At 42.2% G+C, this 7,873-nt stretch overlaps 1 long non-coding RNA gene across 1 annotated transcript; it reads left to right on the top strand.

Annotated features, from left to right (window-relative positions):
• The first annotated feature begins 2,187 nt into the window (after window positions 1-2,187).
• Window positions 2,188-3,344, top strand: LOC114454456 (uncharacterized). The gene is made up of 3 exons (XR_003672543.1): window positions 2,188-2,287; window positions 2,362-2,438; window positions 2,855-3,344. It is a non-coding gene; the product is annotated as an uncharacterized LOC114454456 (long non-coding RNA).
• The last annotated feature ends 4,529 nt before the right edge of the window (window positions 3,345-7,873 follow it).

Genomic DNA, 7,873 nt, shown 5'->3' with positions numbered 1-7,873 from the left:
GTTCATTGATCATTTTAAAACAAAAAAAAAGAATTTACTCACTAACTGTTGGGTGTAGAAATGTGACAAATTACTTCTTTTAAAATGTACTTAAAGAGCAATTAAACCCCAAACCTACTTTTTTTCTGCTGAATATGAATGTGTTTGGGTATTAAGTAGTGCTGTTTATTAATCCTCGTCCCACTCTTCACAATTTAGCAAAAGCTTTTTAATTTTACGTATTATAAGCTATTATAACTGAATTTTGTTATTGGCCGAAATTGATTTTTTGGATTGCCCTGCGTCATCAACTTTCACTGTTGGCCACGCCCCTCATATAAAAGCTGAGAGGATGGAGCAGGGTTTCCTCCAATCACAGCCCTCCCTGCAGGTGTCTGCAACTCTTTCAACAACAACATGCAAAAAAATCTGAAATTTTGACAAATTTGTTCAACTCATTTCTTGCAAAAAAAAAAACCCTGGTCCAGAATTTATTTAATTCAGTTTAATGTTCAGGTTAATGGGGCCTAAAGTCAGTGTTCAAAAGTATTTCACTAAATTTACAAGTAGAAAGGAACTGGAAAATATTTCAAAGGAGGCAGAACAATCAGTAACGCTAATGCTAAATGTTTAAAGTGAAATTACAACAATATTTAATCAGGAACAGTTCCTAGTGCTTCTCCTTATACTCACATTAATTAATTTAAAGATCAGTGCTGGTCGCGATTGGTCTTGAAAGAAAATCTGGAGAACCAAGAACCTTCAAAATGAGGTCCAACACTACATCAAAGCTTTAGACTTTTCACAATGGATTACCTCCATATTTAACTCATCATTTGCTCAGTACCATTGGTTATTGATGACAGGGCTCATAAATGGGTTATCTAAAATCCAATAGGTATTGGGAGAGGGATCATAGGGGAACAGCGTGCTTGACTGTATCGTCCTGATCCATAACTTTCCCTCAGACCAGGGGCCCATTTATTGTCGATTCCCTTCGATAGATGGCTCTGTCAGTTGGGTGGGAGTCTTGCTGCTGTTTATTTTTAAATCAATACTCAATTACTATAAGGAAGATCCACTCCCTTGCCCATTTTCCAGATGAAATTATAGACTGTGGCTATAACACTTGGTCAAGACGATGGTCGGTGTCATTAACGAGCAAAGGATGAAACACCTGGATTTCTAAAAGTACTCCCACTCCCTACGCACGATTTTAGGATCCATTTGATTGCACAAAATAAGAGTCTTTTCAACATGACTGATGAACGAACAAAACAATTTTCACAGCGAGAGCCTTTCATTATTAACCCTAGAAGATCATTGACTGCTACTCTCAACAAGCCGTCAATGCTAGTTTTTAATGCACTTCCTCTATTGTTATTGAGAAGAATAGTGAGGCAGCTCTCCTTCATAACTCATGCCATCGATTTGCTAAATGCCAGACATTTGCCATATCAATGGCTTCAGCTGGGTGTGTGTAAATTACTCCATTAGGAAGGTTTGTGTGTTTACTGCTGAGAGAAGAAGAAGAACCTTTTCTGCTAACATCGGCTGTGTTGGAAATGTCACACTAACGTACTATACACTACAAACTCAATGAGTGTATACCGTCATACTGCTATAGTATGATTAGGACAATGAGCGTTCCCACTGAAGTATACTTCCAAGTTTCTCAAGATGCATTTGGAACAAAAATCTGAATCACACTGAGGCTAAATATCTTTGTTGATTCTCTACCTTTATTTTGAAAGTTCTGAAAACATTTGAAGTGGGAAAGTGACCAAGTAGAATATCAACATGTGCTAATTTCATCCATAAAACTCACATAGACAAATTTCATTCTAAATTTTGGAAATTCCGTGGTTGTCAAAACTTCCGACTTTAACGTAAATACAAACACATAATTAATCCTCATTACCCGACTGATGCTCTCAAACATATCATAACACCACAAATTATTTTCACTCACCTATTTTCTTCCTCGTTTCCGGTCTTATTACATGATCTTGATTTCCTTTATTTTAAATTGTTAGCATATTGAGTGTACCCGTAATTTAACAATTACGAATTATAATCAATTGTAGTCATGTTTAGAATTCCTTTTTTTTTTTTTTTTTTGTCTGCACATGCTGTCAAAGGTCAACACTATGTAACCAAGGTAATTCCGGTACTCTGATTTCGGATTGTCTTTGAACGCACCGCGCACACACGTTTCACTCACAGGTTAGCTGCTAGCCACATGCTGCAGACACGCAGGAAGCATTGTGCCTCTCTGAGCTGCTCCTACACAAAGAGCCACGGACAGGTCTGTGATTAACTAAGTGTTTTTGTGTATGGTTCAAATGAAAGATGAGTAGTTGATTGCTATTTTCTCATCAGAGAGGGAGTGTTAAAGAAAAACTTAAACGCAAGCAGCTTGAGGAGCTGACGTTTTTTTTTCATCGACAGATGCTGAGGTGAGTTTCACCTTAAGTTAGTGTTTAACTTAGTGTTAGTATCTTTTAAAATGATAGTTGTGTGTTTTGTTTTGTATTTTTGTATAAATGTAGTTAAAAGTCAGGATATGACTTGTGAACTGAAGATGTAACTGATGCTGAATTATTTCACACTACTGTTAGCTAAACTGAGGCCTAGAAGTGAAGCTTAAAGCAACATACTCAATGTTCATCGAGGGTCAAAATAAATATGCAAATCTTGTGTTTAATTTAAAATGAATATGTGGAAAATACATTATTTAGTTGTTTTTTCTATTTTTTTTTGTTTTGTTTTCAACATGATCACATTTCATGTTATTTTTTTGTTAACGAATGGACTATGGAACAAAAAGATTGAAACTGAACAGTAATTTTCTGCACACTCGTTTCGTGTGTAGGGTTTTTTTTCTGAGGAGAGACAATATACATACAACAGAGAAGCTGTTCTCACCACCACAAGATCATCATCGCTGCTCAGAGGAATGCTTCTCCAGGACAGGGATGCGAGGATGAAGTGATGGTCCCAGGACCAGTAAGGATCGCACCAAAGGAGTTATATTTTATTTTGATACTTTTTCTACTGAGATCTCAGGTATTTTTCTTTTGTCCTTGGGCCCAAGGTAACCAAAAAAATTAATAACTCACGGTTGAAAATTAACAGAACATTCCAAGCAGAGAAACTTGAAGGCAAATGCTTTATTTTTTTATTATGTTATTTTTGTGAATATTTTATATAGATGAGAGTCTGAAAAGAACTATTGTTGAGTTTGGGTCCCAGTGAGGGATACATTTATTTTCATTGTAGATTTGAAACAATTTTGGTTGAACATTATTTTTATTTAGGTTATTTTATATGAGTGAAATGTGCCTCAAAGATATATGAATATATCATTGCTTTATTTTAAGAGAGCAGGGAGGAGCGATTCAAGGTAGAGAAATGGAAGCGTGGGGAGGAGTTGATTACTGTAAAGTAAGAGTGAGATGTGAAGTTGTAGGCGTGAGGCTTAACTATAATGGTGGTGGCTGTGGGCAGAGGGAAGGAATGAGTGGTAATACCTGAAACAGGTATTTTGGATCAACGTGTCTAAAGTTAAGCCCATTACAAGTTTTATCCCACAGTCCAAGGCATGCTAGTGCATCGTAGACTGATGTATGTGCAAGAAACCACTGTAAACCTAAACTCTGCCCCGGACTCGATCAACGTGAATAGCAGAAAGAGCGAGGGCCAGGGAACCCAGGCAACCCCCCCCGGCCGAGCAGCCCCCCAGACGCCCCCAAGACACCAAGCCAAGAGGCAGCCACCGCCCCCACATACACACCCGAGAAAGCACCTAGAAGCCTAGGAGCCGGCGCACTCAGCCACCGCCCCCAACCCCCCAACCCCGCACCCAATTCCCCGAGGGGAGGGCCCAGAGAGCCCCCCGCCCGAGACCACAGCAGAGAGGACAAGGCCCACGCCCAGCATGCGGCCAGAGCCGCGTCAAACGGGCAGCCGGCGGGCACCCGTCAGTGGGCCCAGAGCCAGCAGGGACCGGGCCCCTGGCCAGAAGGACCCGGAATAGAAGCAGCACCGGGAGTAGCACACCCAAGGACAACGACCACACCCCCGGCCGCCCTGGGCAACGAGGGGACCCAGCCTCCCAAAGCACCCCAGGTCACCATTTTTTGACACCGCCAGCGCGATGCGCCTCAGTTATTGCAAAAGTCCCCCCGCCGCCCCACCCACCCCCAAGGGCCCAGCCAGACCGCCACACCGGCATGCCACCACACTAGAGGCGGTACTTTGGGTACCGCCCAAGCAGGGGCCACCCAACGCCGCACCCACTGGTATGCAAGAGCGCGGCCCGCACCACCCACTCCGGTAGACCCCCGCCAGGACCGGCCAAGCAAGCCGGCCAAGCCTGCCGGTCCCCAAGGGCACTCCCCCGGGATTGGGAACCCCCAAGGACGAGACCCCGGGCTAAGCCCCCCGGGGAGCACCCCCCCAACCCAGCCCACGAACCAGCCACAGCCAAGCAGGACCGCACAGCCCCAGACGGCGCAAGGACAGTAGCCCAGGCCCCGCCGCCCACCAGACAGTAGCCCAGGCCCCGCCACCCACCGGACAGCGCAAGCCACAAGGCAATGCCACCCACCGGCGCGCGAGCGACCGGCGGCCGCCACCTCAGGAGGGAGGCACTCCAATGGTACCCACCCAGTGCGAAACAGCAGTCCCCAACTAACGGCGCCCGGACCCACCCACCAATCCGCAGATAGCAGGACAGACCTACCAGGCAGCCGACGGCAACAGCAACCACCGGAACATCTAGCGCCGCCCCCCAGCAAACAGCATCATCTCGAAGTGCCAAGCAACCCCGCCCCAACCCCGCTACAAACGCCAGCACCCCACAGCGCGCCCACCCCCAAAACCGGCGAGGCGGGTCGCCCCGGGCCTGCTCACACCGAGGACAGCCCCCAAGGACCAAGCCACACTAATAGCGTAGAGGCTCCACCATGCCCGACCGCACCATCCTGATGTATTTGCCTTCTACAATGTGGCCCAGCCATCAACAGAGGGATCAGGACCCCACCTGACAGGCCCAAATATGTGATCCTACCCACCTTCCTGTTATGGTGCCTCTCCATTCCCCAATGGAGAGGCACTTCCCTATCCTCTGTGTGAATGTGTGTGTTTAGTGAATGTATGAGGTGCAATATATGTGTATGTGGTGCAAATAGATCCGGAGGGTGGAAGTGGTAGTCGCACCCTCCGGGTGGTGGCGTGTTGAGATGCGATTAAAATTGGAGGGATTGGTAGGGCAATTTGAGGTGGGAATGCCGCCCCCGCGCCACTACTCAGGAGCACCCTCCACCCTCAGCCCCACCATCCAGCCTCCCAAGGGTTGGGTATGGGTGTGTGGTGCACCAAGTGAATGAGCCAGACAAGCTGGGAGTGAAGTGAGGTATTCATTTTAGGAGGCCTGTCTGGTGCGAGCCCGGGCCGTCCACATGGTGGGCCACCAGAGAGGTTGTTTAGAATTCCATTACAACCTACCTTAACTTCTCCTTTTGTTGTTTTTTGGTTACTTTAAAGCTCATATTCACTTGCTTCATTTAAATAGTGATTTAGTTATATAATGTTTCACTTTTGTAATCAATTTTCAAAATTGAATAACTTGGTGATTATTTTGTCTTATCTGTGTCTGAACAGAAATAATATATAGGTAAACAAACTCCTTCTTGGCTGTTTATGAATTCATAATAATAAAAATTAATACGGCATAGCATTAATATTATCTCTGTTTATCAGGCACACCTTGTCACAACCCAAGGGAATAAAACCGCCACCCTCCATTATGCAACTGACAAAACTTCTGGTTTAACTTTTAACGTTTTAAACAAGCCCTGATTGCAAAAACATTAAAAAACAAATGGAAGACAAGAACAGATAAGTTTAATTTGAAAAAGGGATGTTTGATTTTTAGCTTGAATCACAGGACCACTTTACATTCAGCTCGCAATGCATCATGGGGCGGCTGAATAGGACTAGTGTGCATACTTGGAAAATGTCCCCATATAGCGGATATAGGCAACACTGGCCACCAAAAATTGTAATTCAAGAAATTGGAAGTAATATGAGGCCCAACATAATACATGAAATAATTCCAAAAACACACAAAACAACAGCAAAATGCACAGAATGTCAATAAAAACACAACAACAAAACAAAACAAAAAAATACACAAAAAGACTCATAACACACACAATAGGACATCAGACACACAAAACAACCATCTAAACTCACAAAAAGACATATACAAAGTTACATCAAAGAAACACACAATGCTAACAATTACAAAAAATGACAAAATTACTGAAAAAATCCCCTAAATGCACAGAATGACAATGAACAAAATGCACAAGAAATAACAAAAACACATAGGTCCCAAAATGACTCCAAAATCACACTTTACTCCAAAAACACAAAAAGACAAAAAAAAAAACATTGTCAATTCCTGTGGTAATGCTCAGATTGGTCGTTTTTCTTAATATACAATGGCATGAATGTTGCTAATGTGGCCCTCAGATCAGACAATCACATTTTTGTGACCCCGCTGTGATAACAGCTGCCATATAGTTTACAGTTGGGTATTTCTCTGGTACTCAATCTTTCCAAACTATCTAATATGAACACACTACATACGAACTTAGTTTGAGTAGTACGTTAGTATAACATTTCCAGCACAGCCATGGAGAAGACTCATGTGCTGCTCTAATGCAGGTCTTCATAACATTGTAGAAAAGTAAAATAAATCTATAGTAAATATTCCTCGGACATTGCATGAAAACACACAATCCGTAACACAATTCTGTGTATTTCATTCCGTCAGAGAAGTTTTTCCTCTCGCTAAAGTATAGACGACAGATCTGTCGGCCGCGTCCAACCCTGTGACGAGTGGCTCTGTTGGAACTATGGTAAACATCCACAGCGCGTGGACGGCTCAGTCACAACAGACCCAGTGTAGCTGCATAACACGAAGAGACGCCGTCTTTTACAAAGTGTGGCTCAAAAACTAAGTTTAGAACGAGAAATGACAACAGTTCTCAGCTTATTATCATTTGTGTCACAAAGTCACGACAGAAACTGACCAATAACACACACATACCATTAACACACATTCTGTTTGTGTGCAATGATATATAATTGAGGTCAGACAAAAGCAACAGGCTAATTTTGTCCACCTCTCAAGATAAACACACAAATTGAGAAAAAAAAATAAACAAAAGTGTAACAAAAGTAATTGATATAAAACTAAAACTATTCAGTACAAATTTTGTCAAGTCTTAAATGAAAGGGAGCAGGAAGAAGAATACACAAAAGAATACCAAAACTCACAAAAGAACAAGAAAAATACATTAAATGTGCACAAAAAACCTGAAGAAGATACAAAATGAAAACAAAATACACTTAAATGACTTCCAAAGCACAAAAAAATGACAAACTCACAAAAAGCTACAAAAACACATAAAATGGATGGGAAAACCCCCCACAAAATAAGCCCAGAAACAACAAAAAGACAACAGAAATTGTAGCGTAAAAATGAATACAGAAATTAATTATTCACATTTGATTTTTTTTCATTTCATTTGCTGATATAAAACAAAACAATTTAACACAAACACAAATGTTCCCAGGTCTTGGATGAAAGGGAACAGGAAGAACAATACACAAAATTAATCCAAAAAAACTCACCAAAAAAAATGCACAAATGTGCACAAAAAACCCGAAAAAGATACAAAATTACAACAAAATACACTTAAACGACTTCCAAAGCACAAAAAAAAAACAAGAAAACAAACCACAACAGCTACAAAAACGCATACAATGGATGGGGAAAAAAAACACAAAATATGCCCAGAAACAACCAAAATTGTAA

This window comes from Gouania willdenowi, chromosome 20, assembly GCF_900634775.1.
Source record: "Gouania willdenowi chromosome 20, fGouWil2.1, whole genome shotgun sequence".
NCBI classification, from domain to species: domain Eukaryota; kingdom Metazoa; phylum Chordata; class Actinopteri; order Blenniiformes; family Gobiesocidae; genus Gouania; species Gouania willdenowi.
The sequence above is the reverse complement of the archived record's forward strand: the minus strand, read 5'-3'. Positions and strand labels throughout refer to the sequence as shown.